At 42.6% G+C, this 23,541-nt stretch overlaps 1 protein-coding gene across 2 annotated transcripts in view; it reads right to left on the reverse strand.

Moving 5' to 3' along the window:
* Nucleotides 1–23,541, reverse strand: part of LOC139539930 (nuclear receptor ROR-alpha A-like) — a 292,848-nt gene that overhangs the window by 226,386 nt on the left and 42,921 nt on the right. The gene's annotated exons all lie outside the window — the stretch shown is intronic.

Here is a 23,541-nt window from a genome sequence, read left to right on the forward strand (position 1 = left end):
CTGAAAAAAACCTTCCCAGCTACGAGGAGAGTATTCTTCCTTTGTTTTCTGTCCACCCGATGGCGAGTGAGGGCTGGAGTTGCCATGGATACAAACAATATGACACAACCTGTATTTCAATTTCAAAAGGTAATGGGAGCAGGCATTTAGCACCCTATCACTCACTGTCAGCTCCAGTTATCAACACATCTGTCTTACTGTCAGTTAGTCACACTCTGGCTTATTAGTCTGTCGCTCCAATTCAAGAAAACAACCAATTTGAAAAACAAAAAGACATTCTCTGCATTTTTATTAGCCTATAAGGAAGTGTTGAGAGTGTGCTGTGTCATGATTACAGTATACCTAACAGATGAACATAACACCACAGAAAGTTGGACTACACAATGTATAGACCATATCTATTGTGTATCTCAGGTAAAAGTATTTTGTATCAACATTGTATATTGCGGTATAGGAACATACAGTTTGGTTAGGCCACTTAGGCAAGTTAACCTTCCAGGGATGTATAACTGCTTAGAGATGCTCTGTTGTCAGTTATCTTGCGACAAGGGCAAGTGAAAAACCAATTAACTACCTGTTGAAGATCCATGTCTCCTTTACTAAATTGGATTGCCAGTGTTTTTAGTCAGCTAAGTTAATAAACAAAACAAGTGCCCTGCAAAACAACAATATAAACATGGGCTTGACCATTCTTAAATACTGCACTGTATCACCACCACCTGCTTCCATTTCCAGTGTAGTCTTATCATAAAGCAAATGCTTGCCTTCCATTGGATAGCATCCTACAACTCTCAGACCTATATGCATGGAGCCATTTTGTGTGCAGAGCTTTAGTAAAATGAAGTGTACAATATATGAACTAATAAAATGCAAGGTCTACTCTCTGCACCATGAATGAGTCTATCCTACCATGGGGAGCGGGTGACATGATTGTGATTGGACAAGACATTGAGAATTCAGATCAAAGCAATCTCTAGTGTTTTGGGCCCTAGCGCAGTGTAGAGCAGGCCCACACACACGTGCACATGCGCACACGCGCACACACACACACACACACATAGCCTCTCCCCCTCTCAAACACATTCCTAGGCTGCAGAGTGTGGATCTGGCTTTGACAGTGAGGGGCGGAGCAGGCTGTAAGAGCTGAATGGGAGCATGAGGTCCTTGTAGTGTCTTCTATCTGACCTTGCCTGTGATAGAGCAGTGCCATGGCTGGGGTAGTAGCTGTGGGTTGGCTTTGACTGTGACTGTGTGTGAAGGAACAGACAGCCCCCGGCCAGGCCCATATCATTAGAGAGGGCTGAAAGCTGAGCAGAACACGGTTGCAAGAACTTGGTCCTTATTTCATACTTTCCAGCTGTATCAGACACATTTACATTTGCATTCCCGCCATCCCGTCAATTGCAGCCTCCGTTTAATTGCTTTCATATGGCTAATCCAAATTAACCATGCCCACAAAATAAGATATTCAATTTCATTTGGATGGCTGGTGATTCCACCAAATCTTTCCCTTTCCTTCAAAGTGTGTTTGCAATACCAATACATCTGAAGGGCTAACTTCAATGTACAGAAAAATACTGCATTTTTTGGTTAAGTTCTTTGCACAAGACAATATCATATTTGCCGAGGCACGAGTGCTGATTTTGAATGTGGTATTTTGAAGTCGTTTCGTGGCTTAGAGAAAAGTTGGAAAAAGTTAAATTAAACCAGATGCTCCATTGTGTAACTAACAGCAGCATTCTTACTCAAAGCCAACAGAGCAGAAATGACTGTGTAATATCAAAAGAATGACAGATTTATCTTAATGCCATAATTCATGCAGTTCTCTTTACGTCTAAAGATTTATCTCAGCAGTAGTTGGTTTACATTACCATAATCATAATCATGTGATGAAGGAGGAATTAGAGCATTCTTCATTAAAATATGTGCTTTCTCTCCTCTAGTCTCCCGAGTGGCGCAGCAGTCTAAGCCACTGTGTCTCAGTGCTAGAGGCGTCACTACAGACCCTGGTTCGATTCCAGGCTGTATCACAATTGGGCGGCACACAATTGGCCCAGCATTGTCTGGGTTAGGGTTTGGCCGGGGTAGGCCTGTCATTGTAAATAAGAATTTGTTCTTAACTGACTTGCCTAGTTAAATAAAGGTGAAATAAATCAAAAATTGTCCTTCTGTACTCTAAAGCTGAAATGCATTTAGGATGTCTGTGTCTAACACTACATGTTAAAAAAAAAAATTATCAAAAAAATTTACAAATAATATTTTACTCTAGCTTTGTACAGCGAATGTACAGTTAACTTCTTAAATAAAGGAAACAGCAACATAAGATGTCTTTTAATAGTTTTTGGGCCACCGCGAGCCGCCAGAACAGCTTCAATGCACCATGGCATAGATTCTACAAGTGTCTGGAACTCAATTGGAGGGATGCGACACCATTATTTCACGAGAAATTCCATAATTTGGTGTTTTGTTGATGGTGGTGGAAAACTCTGTCTCAGGCACAGCTATGGGTGTGGCGGTCATGAAATTTTATCAGCCGGTGATTGTCAAGCAAATAACTGTCAGTCACACAGTAACTGACCGTTAATTAATATAAACACATTTAGCATTTCCTGGCTTCCACGCAGAGCATACAAGCCAGTGATGCAGACCTTTGGAACATCTACATTGAAAAACGTCTAATAAATCCATGTAGTATAGCCTACACCATCACAATAAATCCATTATTTATTTTAGACAGGTCTAAAGAAACATAATATGAAGAAAATGCTGTCTATTTCAGAAGAACAGAATAGCATACTCTGAGTTGTTCTTATGTTAGGCCCTGATTTGGCTGTGTCATATGGCTGTGGGCTACACCAGTTAATTTAGCAGACAATATTGTCTTAGAATTCATGGCATTATTTTATATTATTTTATTATATGAAGAATAAATTGAACACAGCTGAATAAATTAGAAAGGATATTTTCTCCAAACGATTTGAGGGAGTGAGCACATGCGGCTATACTGTGTTGAGCAGTTAACAAATAAACAGGTACTCCTATATGCTTAATTTAGAGTTATTTATGTAACTTTAGTTGTGATACAAAACTTGGGCTATATGTTGTTATTTTAATACATTCTAAGGCTGCATGATGCGACTGTAATGATGATTTGAAAAAAGTTGCATGAAAGGCATGAGCTCTGCTTTGTTTTTTGCGCAGGCTGTACACACTTCATCAGTCTCTCATTCACAATTTGACAAGCACTTGATAATGCCTCAAATTTCCCGGCTGTATCCCCTTTGTGTAGTCGTAATAACCCCTAAAAGCTCCAGAGTTTCCCATACTGTAAGTGTTCAATTGAGTTGAGATCTAGTGACTGAGACACACACACACACACACACACACACACACACACACACACACACACACACACACCTAAGCTCCTTTGAGTCACTGAGATCCCTTCTTCTAGCCATAGTTGACAAAATAATGGTCCGCTAGGCATTTTCATTTTTACATTTAAGTCATTTAGCAGACGCTCTTATCCAGAGCGACTTACAAATTGGAAAGTTCATACATATTCATCCTGGTCCCCCCGTGGGGAATGAACCCACAACCCTGGCGTTGCAAGCGCCATGCTCTACCAACTGAGCCACACGGGACCACATGACCCTAGCATGATGGGATGTTAATTGTTTAATTAACTCAGGAACCACACCTGTGTGGAAGCACCTCCTTTCAATAAACTTTGTATCCCTCATTTACTCAAGTGGTTCCTTTATTTTGGCAGTTACCTGTACATTGTACATTGTAATTATGGTATGTAGATTTGTAGATTTGTCATGAATACATTTTCAGCATATTCTCATCTAATTTAACAGTAAATGCCATGTTTTAAGATCACTGACCACTAAAACCTGGAACTGTGTGTATGTTGAGGAATACGAGGAGAGAATGTTTTCAGCCGTGCTTTTCAGACCCTGGACTGTACTGTAGCGATAGTGGGGGTCCTTTCTTCTCCTCATAGAGGGCTGGCGCTGTCACAGAGGGAGTGCTACTACTCCTCAAAAATGGACAGGGCCTTCAAGTCTGAAATTACCTTCTTTCTCTCTCTAAGTCTTATGTGTGATTCCCACCGGCGGCTGTCGATTTATGTGCTACAATGTGTTGGTGGGGTTCACGCAAGCCTCATTTCACTGCACCAAAGTCTGTGCTGCCTTTTCAACCTGTACCACTTCCTGATGGAATTCCCTGGTGTTGGAACCCTGTGCATACTCAATGATAACACTCAATAGGGTGGTATCCGTCATATTAGCCTGCGTCATTGTGACAGATAAAACCACCCCCAAATAATAATCAAACATTTTATATTGACTCTACTCTAAGATTCAAAGTGTGAAAGAGATAACAGAGAGAGCAAGGTGCTCAGCAGAGGCATATCAGTGTCTCTTGGGTCTGGTACTCTTTGTGCTCAATGCAGAAAGTGAGTGAGTGAGTGAGTGAGGAACTTATGAACCTCTATCTTCATTGTGACATGACTGGACCCCCCCCCCCCCCCCCATGACCTGGAAGTGGAAAGGTCTGTTCGGGTAGAGGAAGAGGAGGATGGCCCACCCATGTGTGTGCCTAATTCTGAGAGTGTGACTCAGTTTGTCATTTTGGGTTCAAGTCAGGACATGCTCTCCAGCAGCTGGCTCTACAGGAGCTGTTGCGCAACAGCTGGGAAAGTAGAAAGAGGGCCCAAACTCCTGTCCAATCGGGAGGCGCCTCAGTTCACCATGGACCAGACTTATTAGAACATCTCACAGGGCCAAAGAGCAGGTGCTACCGCTGTAGATGGAAATGTGAGAGAGTAAGGTTCTCAAACTTCCCAAATTCTAATCCCTAATCCCTTCTAATCCCACAGCAGAAAAATCATACAGGAAATAACCAAGGAGGCGTTTTAATAAATTGCCTTCACAGGCAGAATATCTCATGTACAGTATGTTGACATTTAATGGACAGTTAACACTGATATCTTTAACTACCCAACATTAACTCACCATATTTCATAGATGATACTGGTCTCAGCCAAAAAGGCTTATCTAGTGAGTTGGTACATTAGAGTAGCAGCAGCTGAAACCCATCTGCTCCAGCCAGCGAAAGATCTGGCTGCCTTAATAAGTAGGCAAACTGTCATTGAGGATTAATGCTCTACCTTAAACCTGAGTTCATAATAAATGGTCTGTTTACTTGTTCAAGGAGAGGCCATAGATAACAGCCCTCAAAACCCCTCCTCTACGTGCTAAAAATATACATTCTGGTTAAGTGGGGACCTGTCTGTTTTGTGGCCTCCTGTTCCCCAATCATTACTAACAAAACAATAGTTTTTATCCCATTTACTAATAGGAAAAGGTCAGATTACATTCAAATATGCACTGCTATGGACATGATGCTCCGACGTGCTGGACAATGTCCGTCGGTGAACCTCAAGCCAGGTTCAGAATCTAAATGGCGGATTGTTCGTAACTTATTTAATACATAATATTTCTGCTACCGTCACTTATGACCGAAAAGAGCTTCTGGATAATAGAACAGCGAGAATTCAACCCGCCTCGACCATCCGTCCTAGAAGCCAACGTGCAATCGCTGGATAATAAACTGGGTGAGCTCCGATTGAGATTATCCTACAAACGGGACATTAAAAACTGTAATATCTTATGTTCCACCGAGTCGTGGCTGAACGACGACATGGATAATATACAGTTGGCTGGTTTTCCGTGCATCGGCAAGACAGAACAGCTACCTCCGGTAAGACGAGGGGTGGTGGTCTGTGTTTATTTGTCAATAACAGCTGGAGCACGATCTCTAATATAAAGGAAGTCTCGAGGTTTTTCTCGCCTGAGGTAGAGAACCTCATGATAAGCTGTAGACCACACTATCTACCAAGAGAGTTTTCATCTATATTTGTGACCTGTTTCAGGTAACTAGGTGTATGTCGCAGGTCACGACTTCACAGGAGAGACGTTTGAATGTACACTTTTTTTTATATCAAAATGCGTTTTTTGGCAGAAATGCCATCTCGAACATGTGAACTTTCATGTGCCTTAATAACAAACTTGTATGCCATCTGAAAAATACGATTACAATTGTTAAATTATGAGCCTAGTTGGCCACAGAAAAAGGTAGGAACCTTCCCACTAGCCATGATTGGCTGAGATAATGAGTGGGCTGGACATGCCAAGAGATGAATTTGGATTGGTCTGCCATATAGCACGTTTCTGTCTATCGGAGCTGGTCAGAATGTCTAGGTAATCCTGTCAAACGCAGCTTTTTTGTATCGCATAGTAAAACTGCATAAGTGCTTCTCTCCACTTTCTGGAGGATGGAGTTTTGAAATCAGTGGAATTTGAGTATGATAGCTAAGGAGATGGATAATCCGTCTCCGGATTACATCTTCAAACTAAGGGCAACCATGGCATCCAATAGGAGAAGCGTCCATCCATGATGTCACTGCAACAACTGTTGACAGACGTACTAGCTGGTAAATTCGCTCTGGCTATGTACTCCGACCACGGGTAAGATAGTCTAGCTAGCTACATTTTAAAATATTACACTTTCAAATTTTGACAGAAAGTGGTTTCATTTCAAGTTAAAGTGTACTGCTAGTTAGCTAACGTTAGCTGGCTGGCTCGCTAGCTAACATTACGTGTATGGCCTTATTATTTGTATCTCAGAGTCGTTGCTTGGCTAGTTATAGCCTAATGTTAGCTAGCTAACATTGAACCTGGTTGGTTCGCTACCTGCAGATTCATGAAAGGTAGCAACGCCATGAGTTTTGTATTACGGTTCATTGTTTAGCTAGCTAGCTAAAAAATGAACCAAAGACTCTACTATGCAAGTAACCATTTCAGGTGCATTCATAAATTCAGCCTGGCCATCTACTCTGATGAGCACTCTTGTCTGAGTGTGCCAGAGAGCAGAATAAGTGATGAATTTACGAACGCTCCACACCCGTTGAATATGGCCGATGTCAGTAAATGTTGGCAAAAAAGCGTAATTGAATTGTTGCCAGCAGTACAGTTACAGTCACCAACATTCTGGGTAACATGAAATCAGCCTAACCAGCTCTGCTAGGGCGGATGGGATGTTCTCTCATTTGTGTCTGGAAGTAGCTAGCAAGCTAGCCAATGTTAGGTAGGGTGCTTGATTGCCATTGTGAGGTCAGAATATTCGGATCAACCCTACTCACTGGCCAGAGCCTCCAGTGTGTGCTCTGAACGCTCCGAGAGCGAAAGGCTCTGAATTAACGAGTTGACAATCTAACTGCACAGCTGCAGTCACCGAAGCTCTGGATACAATAACAGCCTAGCCAGCTCTGCTAGGGCGAGTAAGGTTCAGTGAGCTGTTCACTCATTTGTGTCTGGAAGTAGCTAAACAGTTAGCTTGGATGCTTGGCTGCTGTTGTTAGTACAGAAAGCTCGGATCAACCCTTAAAGTGATGGGTAGGGCTAAAAACGTAACAGTGTGTGAACGATTCTGAATGGGTGTAGACAAAGAAGGGCTCTCCAGTCGTAGTACCAAATATTCAAAGGCCATTTTCTCAAAAGTGAGTTTACAAGTTTATCAACTTTCAAAGCAGAATTACTTTCCATTGTTCCTCAACTGTAGTGTATGATATACCATTTTGTAGCTCTGAGTTTCTACTTTTATCCAATGTAAAAAAAACACAGGCAACATCCGCACCGAGCTAAATGCTTTCAAAGTTAGGGACACTAATCCAGACGCTTATTAGAAATCCCGCTATGCCCTCAGACGAACTATCAAACAGGTAAAGGGTCAATACAGGACTAAGATTAAATCCTACTACACCGGCTCTGAAGCTCGTTGGATGTAGCAGGGATGGCAAACGAATATGGACTACAACGTGAAACCCTGCCGCGAGCTGCCCAGTGACGCAAGCCTACCAGACGGGCTAAATGCCTTTTATGGTCGCTTTGAGGCAAGCAACACTGAAGCATGCATGAGAGCACCAGCTGTTCCGGATGACTGTGTGATCACACTCTCTGTATCCGATGTAAGTAAGACCTTTAAACAGGTCAGCATTCACAAGGAAACAGGGCCAGACAAATTACCAGGACATGTACTCAAAGCACGCGCGGAGCAACTGGCAAGTGTCTTCACTAATATTTTCAACCTCTCCCTGACCGAGTCTGTAATACCTACATGTTTTAAGCAGACCACCATAGTTCCTGTGCCCAAGAACACCAAGGTAACCTGCCTAAATGAATACCGCCTCGTGGCACTCACATCTGTAGCCATGAAGTGCTTGAATGCCATTTCCTGGCCAAGCACGACTCCAACACCATCATTAAGTTTGCTGATTACACAACAGTGGTTGACCTGATCACCGACAACAATGAGACAGCCTATAGGGAGGAGGTCAGAGACCTGGCAGTGTGGTGCCAGGACAACAATCTCTCCCTCAACGTGAGCAAGACAAAGGAGCTGATCATGGACTACAGGAAATGGAGGTCCGAACACGCCCCCATACACATCAACAGGGCTGTAGTGGAGCGGGCCGAGAGCTTCAAGTTCCTTGGTGTCCACATCACCAACAAACTATCATGGTCCAAACATCCAAAGACAGTTGTGAAGAGGGCACGACAATGCCTATTCTCCCTCAGGATACTGAAAATATGTGGCATGGGTCCCCCGATCCGCAAAAAGTTCTACAGCTGCACCATCGAGAGCACGCTGACTGGTTGCATCACCGCCTAGTATGGCAACTGCTCGGCATCCGACCTTAAGGCGCGACAGAGGGTAATGCGTACGGCCCAGTACATCACTGGGGCCAAGCTTCCTGCCATCCAGAACCTCTATATTAGGCGGTGTCAGAGGAAGGCCCAAATAAATGTCAAAGACTCCAGTCACCCAAGTTATAGACTGTTCTCTCTGCTACCGCACGGCAAGCGGTACCGAAGTGCTAAGTCTAGGTCCAAAAGGCTCCTTAACAGCTTTACCCACAAGCCATAAGACTGCTGAACAATTAATCAAATGGCTACCTGGACTATTTGCATTGACCCCCCTATTTCTATTTTACACTGCTGCTATTCACTGTTTATTATCTGTGCATAGTCACTTTACCCCTACCTACATGTACATATTACTTCAATTACCTCGACTAACCTGTACTCCCGCACATTGACTCGGTACAAATTGTACTCCCACATATTGACCCACTGTATATAGCCTCGTTATTGTTATTTTATTGTGTTACATTTTTTTACTTTAGTTTATTTAGTAAATCATTTCCTAACTCTTATTTTCCTAAAACTGCATTGTTGGTTAAGGGCTTGTAAGTAAGAATTTCACGGTAAGGATGTATTCGGCGCAAATACAATTTGATTTGAAGATGATAAAAGCATCAAGATGAAAAAAATAATACTCTAGTTTGTAGTTGTCTATTAGTGCATTTCCATACAGAGTTTACCCCAGTGTTTTTCCCAAAAGGCTCAGCCTTTTCTGTTTCTATCTATGCAGGCTGGCACCCGTGTCTCACTGGGCCATGGCTCCGGCGGACCTACTCTCACCTGGGGCTAAAGCCATGCCACTGGTACTTTTCAGCTTACATTTACATAACAATGGCTAACTGTGAACTTTAACACCTTCTCACAAAGCAAGTGTTTTTGATTATGCAGAGCTTGTTGATTCTGCTGTTCATAAATTCTCACTGTCAGCGCTAGCTATGGAAACACAATTTTCCTAGCATAACACAAGGGTGCATACACTATACACTAGCTACAGTCGAAAAGCAGCATGTGTCCATCCATTCTAACATCAAACTGAAAATCTAAAACATATGTGTTACATACTCTACCATACTATATCTGATCCAGTGCCCTGTTGACCCCTTTTAAGAAAATCACACCAAAGGTTTGCGCAGAAACCCGAAGACGGCTTCAATACTGGCGACATGCATGCCCTCTCAGCTGCTGATGCATGCAAGAAAATGTCGGAAAGAAACCCCTGAGAAGGAGTCAAAGAAATGTCTTACTCTACCCCCTTTCTCTGCGGTGCTCCTGGAGGGCTGCATTAGCCCACGGTGGGGATTTAACTAATGAGCCTCTCTCCACTGGGGGCATCCCAAGACAGGCTTTCTCCTACAATTGGTTCCAAAGGGCTTAAACAAGTTGGTCGCAGCACAGCTCTTATCTGATTATAGTGTGATAGAATCAATAGGTATTGGATAATGAAAATCTTTTAGAACCTATACATATGAATATATGTTTATATGTATAGGTTCTAAAAGATTTTCATTATCCAATACGATTGTCACGTTCCTGACCTTATTTCCTTTGTTTAGTCTTTGTTTAGTTGGTCAGGACGTGAGCTGAGTGGGTATATTCCATGTTATGTGTTTTCATTGGTTTAGGGTTGTCTAACTAGCCTGATATGGTTCTCAATCAGAGGCAGGTGTTTTACGTTGTTTCTGATTGGGAACCATATTAAGGTACGCTGCTCTCACTGTTTGTTTGTGGGTGATTGTTGTCGTGTCTGTGTTTGTTTTTCGCCACACGGTACTGTTTTCGTTCGTTTGTTCACGTCGTTTATTGTTTTGTATTTTGTCAGTGTTCTGTTTGTTGGATCATCATTAAAATTCATCATCATGAACATTTACCACGCTGCGCCTTGGTCCTCCTCTCTTCCACCTAACGACGAGCGTTACAACGATATGATCTACCCTCTTGTTTGATTCGGGTAACAACAGCAACAACAACAAAATCATATTTGATGGTTTAATATTTGAGCTAAACAATAGCTCAGTGTTCTTTACTAAATAAAACAGTCAATAAAAAAGAGCATAAAGAATGTATAAACATTTTTTTTATTGTAGAGGTGATTGCTCTTAAATTTCACTGTAATATTTCGCTAACATGCCTAACTAACATTCCAGACTAGCATTTATTTTGTAGCAAAATGGGCTCTAATTCTTCAGGATATTTACTGTAGCTTCCCTACGCAGGTCCAAATATGCAAACAAAACCTGCTGTAATTGTTGTTATACTGTGACATGACTGAGTGGTTTTCATCAGCACAGCTTGGATTACTGTAGTACTGACTGGCTACACTCTTAGAAAAAAAGGTGCTATCTAGAACTTAGAAGGGTTCTTCATAGGGTTCTTTCCCCGGAACGTTTGTACATGAAGCACAAAAGGGTTCTACCTGGAACCAAAAATTGTTTTACCTGGAACAAAAAAGGGTTCTCCTTTGAGGTTAGTCGAAGAACCTTTTAGGAGTGCATAGAGTTCATGTCAATACTCCATATCACACATCCACGCCTTATGTTGAAAGAACATACGTATCATCATCTACCTTACATTTACCGAACACATTTATTATGTAATCAAGAGTGGGATTCCACTAATATGTGTTCAATCTGTGATGCAAAAAAAATTGAATTCATCTGAGACAGCGAGTTTGTCATCATTGAGCAATTACTGTACAAGTCGGCCAAGTCTCTAAAAGTTACATGGGTGTGTACCTCGACAAAGGCGTCCGATTCAATAGCAACTGGCTGTGTTTTCCTGACAACCATTCATAAATAAACCACTTGAACACAGAGTCACTCATACAGGACGTAGACTGGAGCTGTGGACCTACTCCATTAAAAGGTGCGGTACTGTACCATTCAGGCAAGAAGAGCAAGTAGTTAGAGTCAGACTTCTTGAGCAGAGTGAGTCTAGCTTCAGTCAAAAGGCATTGAGAACTGTCTCCTCAACAAACTCCTATTCCTGGAAAAACTTTTCTCAAAAATATTATAATTTCTCCTCATCTGTTCTGAGAATGTCTTATTCTTGAAAATGCGTCCATGGGTTGTCCATTAGCAATGCTGAGAGGAAAATATCACCCTGAGCTGCTAATTCTCAGAGGTCTATCTGCTGGCATAAATCATTAAGACAGATGCTCCTCTGAGATGCTCAGAAGGTGCTCATATACATCTTGCACCAAAATGCATTTGATTTCACTTGCTCTCTGCTCCATCTTTATCAACATGCATAATACGCTGGGTTATGCTAAAACTTAACCCCTAGTTGTGATGAATTGCATCATTCTCGGCTGGATCTACAATGTGGTGCACTCGGTGATGGCTGATGTCTGATGACAAAATAGGACATTGTTTATTCAAATATGCCCCATTAATCCTGAGATTGTTAAACAAACCAAGTTAATTCTGTCTAGTTTGTGTGGTTAGGTGAGCTTTACATCTGAGGCAGACTGAGTGATGCATGGAGTATCCATTTTGAGGGAGCCATTGTTCTCATGTTAATCCAGGCTCAGCTCTGTAACCAACAAGCACACAGTAGGTTTCAATGCACCAAGAGAACCAGCTCGTTCCTTTCTTTACTTTTTTCAACCAAATATCATCAACAGGCAGAGAAAGTAGGTCTGCGATTGAAATATGAGCTGTGTCTGAAGAAATGCATTGTGACTAGCCAATTAAATTTGTTTTTTTCCCTCCTCCTTTCGGCACGCTCCCGTCTGCTGCCAGGAGGCATGCGGAGGCAACGCTGTGACTCTAGTGTCGTAGAGTACATCAAAGACAGGGGGCCTGTGAGAGGCCTGCTCTACCTTTGAACATGGAATGGGATTGGAGGAAGCGCATGCTCTCTGCAGGCAAGGCTCAGGCTGATCAGAGGCTACCCAGCACTGCTACTGCAGCAAGCACAGGCACAAACACTCATACTACAGCCACTTTCAAAAGCCCTGTCTACCCACCACTGTTAGCCTGCACACTGAGAGAAGACACGCTCCATGACAGAGGGAAACTGAGACTGCACGTTGAAGAACAGTCCTGCAGAGATAGGGTAACTCTCGCAATGGAATAAAGCTCCTGCTTCCACAGACAGTCTCCATAGCATCCTAAGTAATGTGTGTCCCTCAATGGCATGCCAATGTGTGGAAATATGTCCAGTAGACCATCAATCAGACATAGGTACTGCAATAGCGGTGTCAGTCAAATTAGAGAAGTAACATGTCGTGAGCTTTATATCCAGTAGACGCCTCATGCACACCTGTGTGGCTGCATTGGTGTGCAGAGATAAAGCCAGCTAGCTCTGACCTGTGGCCCAAAGCTTCATTCAATTAAAACTAGCTTTGTTTTTTTTTGTTCTTCTCTTTCTTCCACACAAAATATGAATTACATTAATTATAGTTCACAGTCTCCCAGTGAATTGTTCAGCAGTGGAGGATTTGACAGGCAGGGGCCCAGCTGAAGCCTGGGAGATGAACACAGGATTGGTGTGTGTGTGTGTGTGTGTGTGTGGGGGGGGGGGGGGTCTAATGCGTTTGTACTGTCATTGTACTGTGAAGCCCAGATGGGACCCCCATGCGTTGCCTGCTCTGCATTGCACTGAGCACCACCTTCCCCTCTGTCCACCTCCTACTGTGTCACCCTACCCCAGCAACCATCAACCCTCCACATTGTTTTCTTATAGCATATGACCAACTTTTCCTGTGGAATACAGGAATCTTTTATTTAATCTTCAAGTAAGTGTACACTCACTGGCCAGTTTATTAGGTACACCCATGTAGTATCGGGTCAGACCTCCCTTTGCCTCCAGAACAGCCATGAATTCATCAGGGCATGGATACAAGGAGTCAGAAACATTCCACAGGGATGTTGGTCCATGCTGACGCAATGGTATCACACAGTTGCTGCAGATTGGACGGCGTACATTCATGCTGCGAACAGCTCGTTCAATCACATCCCAAAGATGCTCTATTGGGTTGTGGTCTGGAGAATGCGCAGGCCACTCAAGTAAACTGAACTCGCTATCATTTTCCAGGCAATGTTTTTCCACTCTTCAATTGTCCATTGTTGGTGATCGCGTGCCCACTGGAACCACTTCTTCTTGTTTTCTAACTGAAAAGAATGAAACCCGGTGTGGTTGTGTGCTGCAATAGCCCAAGACTGATGGTTTGTGCGTTCTAAGATGCCGTTCTGCACACCGCTGCTGTACTGCGCCGTTATTTGTCTGTTTGTGGCCCGCCTGTTAGCTTGCGCGATTCTTGCCATTCTCCATCGACCTCTCTCATCAACGAGCTATTTTCGCCCACAGGACTGCCACTGTCTGGATGTTTTTTGTTTGTCGCACCATTCTCTGTAAACCCGAGACACTGTTGTGCGTGAAAATCCCAGGAGGGTTGCCGTTTCTGAGATACTGGATCCTTCGCGCCAGCAACAGACGATTACACCATGCTCAAAGTCGCTTAGGTCACTCGTTTTGACCATTCTAACGTTCATTCGAACAGTAACTGAATGCCTCGATGCCTGTCTGCCTGCTTTATATAGCAAGCCATGGCAACGTGACTCACTGCCTGTAGGAGCAATCCATTTTCGTGAATGGGGTGGTCTACCAAAACAACTGGCCATTGAGCGTATATTTCAATGATCAGTTTGGTTGAATGGTGTTAACGCACTAATTTACAATTATAAACTCGTTTCACCATGTTTTATAGCCAGTGGCAAAGAAGAATATCAAATTATTATTGGGGTTTTTTCATCTAGAAAATTATTTGACAAAGAAAGTATGTGGGTGAGACAGTTTGTTACCACAGATGATTATCAGGTTAACCAGAGAGAAAAAACATGAGCTGGCAATTTGCTATCTTCGTAATCTCTCATCTCTCAACTCCCTACATCTGTGTAACAAATGCAGTGTGGAATCCCCATCTTAAAATAAAAGGGCCATATTCTGCATCCCTCCAATTAAACTGATCATTATGTTAATGTGCCTTTACTAAATCAGCAAGGGGCAGCAGCAGCAAGGGGTCCTACGGGGTAGCTAGGTCTACCGCCACACACACACACACACACCATCTACTACCACACACACACCATCTACTACCACACACACACACACACACACACACACACACACACACACACACACACACACACACACACACACACACACACACACACACACACACACACACACACACACACACACACACACACACACACACACACACAGGATCTACCGTCACAGGCGGACCATCCCTGACACACACACGTACAAGTGGGCGCACACACACACACACACACACACACACACACACACACACACACACACACACACACACACACACAAACACAAACACAAACACGTTATTAGAAACAAGAAACATACAAGCATAATGTCAGTCAACACCAGGAGGTAGTGAGAGGCCTCTGTCAACTACGCTCATGATTACAATATGTCACTAAACAGGTCTGACTCCGCCCTACACAGTAGTACACAGCGCATCACTCCTTGATGAGGCTGGTTTGGGAATTACTTTCAGAGATTCCAGTAACTCAACACAGATATCCTTTCTTTCTGGGTGTAGGAGCAATGTATGATTTTGTTAAAGTTATTTCACTGCTTTGTTTATAACTAAATAACACAATTTAATGTGTGGCAAAAGGTTTCAAAACACAACATTATTACAATTGATCACAGATAAAGGCAGTCTCATTAGTATTGACTGCTATAGTTCCTAAGAAGGCCTGCCAGAGTGAGGAAACCGAGAAGGATTCCAAGCCCTTCAATGTGCAAGCCACTAAAAAATGCTAATGCCAGAGACAAAGCAGCTCGCTGACAGGATTTCGATATGGGGGTTGTTAAAAGTCAGAGAGGGAAAGCCGGATGCTTCAGTGCTCTAATCCCACCTGCCTATCTCATGCACTGGGGGAGAGGAGAGCCAGGCTGGCCCTCAGGAAGTTCAATATCTGCATCTGCTTGACCACATCTTGGCCCCCTACATGAGCAGTGGAGCCTCTGTGGCAGCCAGGCTGGCAGCAATGTGCCGGGGCCGAGGCCAGGGGAGAGAATTATTAAACCAGCCTCTCCAGGCAGGCTTCACACACAGAAGCACTCCACTGAAAGATTCTTAAGGCATGGAGACTGGCCCCAGCCTCTGATCCACGTGCAGGCCATCCAACTGAGACAGAACCCCCATCTGCTCTCTGAACAGGGGTGTCTGTGACGAGACCTCTCCCCCTGACTGCCAGGGGCACTGGGGCAATGGAGTTCTGGCTGGTCTACTTCTAGGGGGTTGAAGGTAGGTGGCCATGCTGAGGTCTTGGAGGGGGATTGTGGAGGTGAAGGCAGCCAGGCAGGCAGGGTTTCCTTTGACATGCAGTGTTTATTTCTCAGTGGCGAACAGAGGGCTGCTTGTGCCTCCGGAAAAGTAATCATGGGGCTGATGTGTGAATTGGAGAGCAGTTGTGCCGGACCACATTGCAGCAGTACAGCAGTGGACAAGTGGTACAGTACAGTAGGCATCGGGCAATTCCACGATAAATGCAGAGACTCACTTTAAAATGTATGCCAAACAAAAACCATTGATTTCAACATTGAACAAACCATACTACTCCATGCACAATGACTAGTTTGAACAATTTACACAGTTAAAAAAACTAAATTTACTGGAAAAACTTGGCAGATGCAAAGTTTGGTAAGAGAATTACAGTAAAATCTCCCTCCGCTTTATTCTGTTACCAAAAGTTGTATCTGCACGGTTCTTCCTGTAAATGTGCTTTTGTAAACGTTTTGTAAATTGTTAAAAGTAGTCCTCGTGCATAGAGTTATATGGTTTATTTAACTTTGAAATAAATGTTTTTTGGGGGGTATGCATTTTAAAGTGATAAATCGGAGTCTCAGCGTAATTCCGTTACCATGGAATTGCCCCTACTGCTAATGTTGGAAATATTTGGGGTTGAGCAAAGAAGGATGTTTTGATAGCTAGGGTGCCCATGTGCCATGTTACTATAATACAAAGTTCAAAAAACTTCACTTGGCAGCAACACTAATCATTAGTGAATTATCCATACACAACAGCATGATTAGCATGATTTACCTGCACATGTGAATAAACATGCCAGACTTGTGCAATTATGGCATGACTCATAGACTAGAGAAAACTACTGAAATCCCCTCCCCCTTCACAGCAGCGATGACTTTGTGTCTACCATACAGTATTTCTGTTGGGTCTCCTTTCCTTTCGGCTGCAATACCGTCATCATCCTATTAAGGGGAAACAGCATTCCTCCTCACAGTGAAGACAAGTCTGAGCTCAGCCATGAACACCTCTAAGCGAGGACAACAACGATGTAACATTTCTATCCGGAGGTTAAACGTAGGGAGAGATACACATTCATATTATGCCTAACTCAATAGTGTTTGCCAGGCAAATCGTTTTTGCATTTGTATGTGCCATTCTTTGTTAGAGTGTGTGGCTTGTATTCCTGTGTAACTAAGTGTCTGCACAGTTCTTACACGTCTGCACAGACTGAAAGGCAGACTGATTCACTGTCTGGCCAGAGGCTACTGCAGCGCCTCCGAGAAGAGGAGTGAGGCAGAGGCCAGGCCAGGGAGGGTGAGGTGAGACATGGCCACAGCCTCTCCAATACCTTTGAACCACTGCTCTCCTTTAAGATCCCAGTACTGCACAGACAGAGCAGGGCTCTGTTAATGTGAGCACTTCCAGAGGCAATCCATCTAAGACACCAATTACTCAGAGTTTTAAAGTCTCTAATTAAGGCCCTTCAGTCTGAATATGTTATTGCCACTTTGGATTCCGAAATGAAGACAGCATGCTCCAGCGTTTCCCCTAGGATTTTTTTAAGCAGAAGAGGTAAGGGAAGTGTGTTGGCAACAGTGGGCCACCGCTGCTAAATTAATACAGGGGAAACACTGTTTCAGAAGCAGTGCAGCAATGGTGCTTGCTCTTCAATGGATGAGTGGTGTTAATAGCAAGATTGGCTGTAGTGCTTCTCAGGCTTTGGTTGGAAGAGAGTCCTCTTTCTAGACCACCTCTTCCTGGAGTGATAATCCTTATTTTGTTACAGTGGCTTATTACAATGCTCGTGGTAAACTTTGCATTTAACCACAGGCCCTGCTTGATGGGACAAAAAAGTCTCCCCCAGGAAATTGCCTATCATTTGTTGAGAATTATCACTATTTAGTTAAGCTGAAAATTACACATGGACAAGCATGTACATTAAAATAAATATTAATGTGCAGTATGTGCATTACTGATTGAGTAGTTTTACATTTCCACTACTTCGTAATCTGATATTTACTTCAGAGAATGTCATTTCAAATTTTCAAAATAAACTTTTGCTCTTTTTACATTTCACATTTTTGGAAGGTGAAAGACTGTGTGTAATATTCTATCTAGCTACATGCCTTGCATTCGTTGACATGTAGGAAAGCCAATATACAACTAAAATCAGAAAGTGAAGATGACATGGAAGGTTGACTAGGAGTGATACATCAGAATGATTCAAGATTCTTGAAAATCAGAGCACTGATGAATTTCGTGGGACTTGAATTTCAATGCATGTCTAGAGCAGACTGAGATGAGTCCATGAGATCTCTAGTGCTCTGGTGTGGGTCACACTGAGATTTCCACAACTCCACATCCAAAAACAGCCACTAGACTCTCATTAGGCTCCCCATGTTGGAGAACATGAATAATGCAGTATACTCAGAACACTGGCCAGCGTCTGTACATTCACCACTGTGTTTGATCTTGTCAAGTTTATCTCACATTTTTGCATTTATTCTGTGGCGTTTAACTAAGCAAGTTCCCCCGAATGCACACAAGGGTGTCACAGGCAGTCACTACTATTTGATGGGTATAAATATTGGAGCTTTTGAAGACTAACCCAAAAGACTAATGCGGGCTGTAACTCTTGCAATGGGTACATCAGCTAATGAGAAGCCAGCCCCGGTCTTTGGCCTCATAAACATTTTACCAAATATATTTCAAAGCCCCCTGGAAAAGTGTCTTGAGATTTCATCTCCTTATGTACTGTACTTCGTCTCATTACTAGAAGGCGTCAAAAACATCATCACTGTGTGTACTGAACCATGTATTGTTGTCTCTACCTTCTTGCCCTTTGTGCTGGTGATTGTGCCCAACAATGTTTGTACCCTGTTTTGTGCTGCTACCATGTTGTGCTGCTGCCATTTTATGTTGCTACCATACTATGTTGCCGTCTTGGGTCTCTCTTCATGTAGTGTTGTGTTGTCTCTCTTGTCATGATGTATGTTTTGTCCTATATTTTTATATAATTTATTTTTATTCTTAAGCCCCCATCCCCGCAGGAGGCCTTTTGCCTTTTGGTAGGCCGTCATTGTAAATAAGATTTTGTTCTTAACTGACTTGCCTAGTTAAATAAAGGTTAAATAATTTTTTTTAAAGAAAGTTGTTATCAGTAATATCCCTCATCAAAAGAGTCTGATTACTAGGGCATTACAAAGACATGCAGGTATTTACACAGTATGTGCACTACAGGTGGTGTGAATAAAGGAGGTGGAAATGAACAAACATAGAATACAGTGCACAGGTATAGTGCTTAACCTATCCTGTGACACACTATACTGAAGGCTTTCTGCAGCATGCTGGACCAATAAAGTATGAATATAGGGGCCAGTGATGACAGCTACTGATCAGCACCTCCTATCACGCCCAGTAAGTTTAGAAATGCCCTCAGCATGTGGCCAACCTGACATCAACACTAATGTCCTGTCCAACATTCAAGTTAAACAAATAACCAAACAGCCAAACTGTATCACGATGCATGCCTGATGGCAAACTGCAAATCTTGGCAGCAAAGACACAATCCCTCTCAGACCCAGATAGTACGTTGGCTCACTTAGGGAAAGAGACTAGTGATTTAAATATATTTTTTTTATATATTCTCAAAAGGAAATCTCTCCCTGAAAAACTATGTACGGATTTTATCCCAAAATATTTGTTGCATTGGAGGTTTATCATTGAGTTGACCAGCTTATCTAATATGTGTGGTAGTGCTCTTTGAGCACTAAGATACTTCACATCAAAACCCCTGGATGGCAGTAGAAAGTTTTCTTCAGAATGGCCTGAGAAACTGATCACAGAGGACAGCAGTTAATACCGAACCATCACGTTACGACCCAATTGATTTGAAAAGACTTGCGCAAAAAGGGGGAAATATAGGCATGTCAAACTGAGCTTTATTGAAGGTCAGGATAGCCTATTTGCAGTGTGGGAAATCTTCCCCTTAAGTCATTTAGCTTCCATTTCCACATCTGATATCAGAAAAAGTGGTCCCTGTAAGACGGATAAGCTTAGCATTGGCCGGAGCTAAAAATAATAAGCCTTAGATGTTAAGAGACCAGGGTTTGTTCTCCCAAGTCATTAGCTGTGATACCCGTTACTGACTTGTATTCCCTGAGAGGAGTAGTAGAGGAATGGTGCAACGGTTGTTCTTGTCATCAAAGTCATTCCAAAGAGTTTGGTTTTCACACCAAAATGGCACAATTCAAGGGACATTTTTTAACGGACACCCCCATAGTGTTCCACTTCCATTACATTCAATACTTTTCTACAATTCAGTTTACAAATAAACTCCTATTTCAATGCAATATTAAAATAGTCTTGAATGTAGTGTTAAGATTGGTCTATCAATTACACACAAAAAAAGCTTATCCAAAGAGACTTTGGTGACGAGCTGCATCAGCTTTGTGTAGATAAGGCAATCTTCAGTACACGCCAGGGAGATTCTGATGTTATCATTGCCCCTGCAAGAGCAACTCCGATGATCTCAACTTGCATTAATAAACACTCACCCAATAACTAATTTACAGTAAACAAGAATAATTGCCAGCAGATAATCAAAGTAGATTAAGCCGATAAAAGCACTCAGTGCCCCCTGATACTGAGGTATAGAGTGCCACTGAAGGAATCAACTAATACTCTATGCCTAGTTTGATGCCTTCACTCTACAGTGGGCTACTTGATAAACAACTACTCAGTGCCCCCTGATACTGAGGTATAGAGTGCCACTGAAGGAATCAACTAATACTCTATGCCTAGTTTGATGCCTTCACTCTACAGTGGGCTACTTGATAAACAACTACTCAGTGCCCCCTGATACTGAGGTATAGAGCGCCACTGAAGGAATCAACTAATACTCTATGCCTAGTTTGATGCCTTCACTCTACAGTGGGCTACTTGATAAACAACTACTCAGTGCCCCCTGATACTGAGGTAAAGAGTGCCACTGAAGGAATCAACTAATACTCTATGCCTAGTTTGATGCCTTCACTCTACAGTGGGCTACTTGATAAACAACTACTCAGTGCCCCCTGATACTGAGGTATAGAGCGCCACTGAAGGAATCAACTAATACTCTATGCCTAGTTTGATGCCTTCACTCTACAGTGGGCTACTTGATAAACAACCACTCAGCCTGCCCCATTGATGGCAATGAAGTTTAAAAAGTTAGAGGCTATAAAAGTGATGTATGTGACAGAGCCATTTCATCATCTTGTACCAGCTCCCGGATACTGTAGCGAGTGTTAGTCTGGGACCCGGAGGAGCTTCTGTATCTCCATGATAAACTAATCTGGCATGATTTATTAACTAGTGGATCACACCGCTCTGTTCTCACTTCCCCAACACACACTTAGACTGTCTGGTACAGAAGGAGCCTTTCCACAGGGACACTCAAAGTCATTAGCAGCACATCCAAACTTTCTACACATACTGTACTTTCAACATTGTCTATACAAACGTTCTACACTATCCACACAAACGTTCTACACTGTCTATACAAACGTTCTACACCGTCTACACAAACTTTCTACACTGTCTATACAAACGTTCTACACTGTCTACACAAACTTCCTACAATGTCTACACAAACTTCCTACACTATCTATACAAACGTTCTACACTGTCCACACAAACGTTTTACAATGTCTACACAAACTTTCTAGACTGTCTATACAAACGTTCTACTCTATCTACACAAACTTTCTAGACTGTCTATACAAACGTTCTACACTGTCTACACAAACTTCCTACAATGTCTACACAAACTTCCTACACTATCTATACAAACGTTCTACACCGTCTACACAAACTTTCTACACTGTCTATACAAACGTTCTACACTGTCTACACAAACTTCCTACAATGTCTACACAAACTTCCTACACTGTCTACACAAACGTTCTACACTGTCTACACAAACTGTCTACACTGTCTATACAAACGTTCTACACTGTCTACACAAACTTCCTACAATGTCTACACAAACTTCCTACACTATCTATACAAAATTTCTACACCGTCTATACAAACTTTTTACACTGTCTATACAAACTTTCTACACTGTCTACACAAAGTCATTTAAAACATTGTTTAGATTCTAAAGTCAAAACATATGCTTGGAAAAGTTTCAGACAATACCATTATGTTCAAATCTTTAGTCGTCTTCAGCACCAAATGGCACATTACTTTTCATGATAATAATGTAAGCCATAACTAACGCCACCTTGAAAAACTATTTCTCCACATACTGCTACCGAAGCATCATCTTAATAACTGATGTTTTTCTACGTCATTATTTCCTCCTTAATTTCATAATACAGGTATATCTTTTCTCATCAGTTTGATGGTCCAGTCTCCTGGTCTTCCCCAAAGTGACCTTGCAGTGTGTTGGTGAGGCTACAGAGTAAAACAGCTGTCTTCTCACATCGCTCCTGTCCTGGTCTCTCGTGGTCCACAACAGAGTGCAGCGCTGGCACTGGACTGCACAAAGAATGCTGGCATCATTTCATTCTTTGAACCTCCATCTGCCACCAATCTGACCAAGGGGCTACTTCTAATTTTAGACCATCTATTCACATCCTCATCACTGTGTCCGTGTCCGCTCGCCTCCCAGACCCCCACCACCCCAACACCCCTGTCCCACTTACCCCCCAGCCCCCCTCCCTCCCTCCCATCCACTCTTCAAATGCAAACTTTGTTTCCCATGGCGAGGCTGCACTCTACCAAGTAGACTAGAAGCATCAGTGTCCTTCCTCAAACTTTTCCAGGTGAAGAATGGCTGCTTTGCTCAGTCTAATAGACAGGGCAGCTTTGTTCTAGAGCACTCTCTCACACATCAATTTAGAGGAAATCCCTGGCAGCTAGTAAAAGAGAAAAACTCAATCACACAGATCACATTGTAATGTGCCGCAGGGTGAAATATAGCAATTATGTAATAATCTTAATAGCCCAAAAACTCTTGCAACTCCAATATCTCTATCACGACTTGCCTGGTGGAGCGCACAGTATGAGTGCAGCGGATAATTCATCATACATTGTCACGCTGTTACTGCACAGACTAACTGTCTTTTAGATGTTTGTGCTCAATGTAAAAGTTATGTGGGTCTATGTTGACTACATTTAAAAAAATTCAATGTAAGGCACTTTTTTTTGTTCTGTATACACACTATAGCACACTCTATAGCGGCCAGCAGTAACACACACACACACAGACGCACATCGCTCCGTTATGGCTGTGGCTTTGTTTAAAAATGCATCACACTTTTATTACTAGGCCTAGTGTAGCAGCTTGACAGGCTAGGCTGAGACCACAACATTCTATAATGATGGATGGCTTTCATGTTAAAGATATCTGTGCAACCCCAAAAGAAATACAGTCTAAGTGACATCTATGTATTATCAAGAGAACGGTGGATCATAATT

Source organism: Salvelinus alpinus, chromosome 15 (genome assembly GCF_045679555.1).
Source record: "Salvelinus alpinus chromosome 15, SLU_Salpinus.1, whole genome shotgun sequence".
Taxonomy (NCBI): domain Eukaryota; kingdom Metazoa; phylum Chordata; class Actinopteri; order Salmoniformes; family Salmonidae; genus Salvelinus; species Salvelinus alpinus.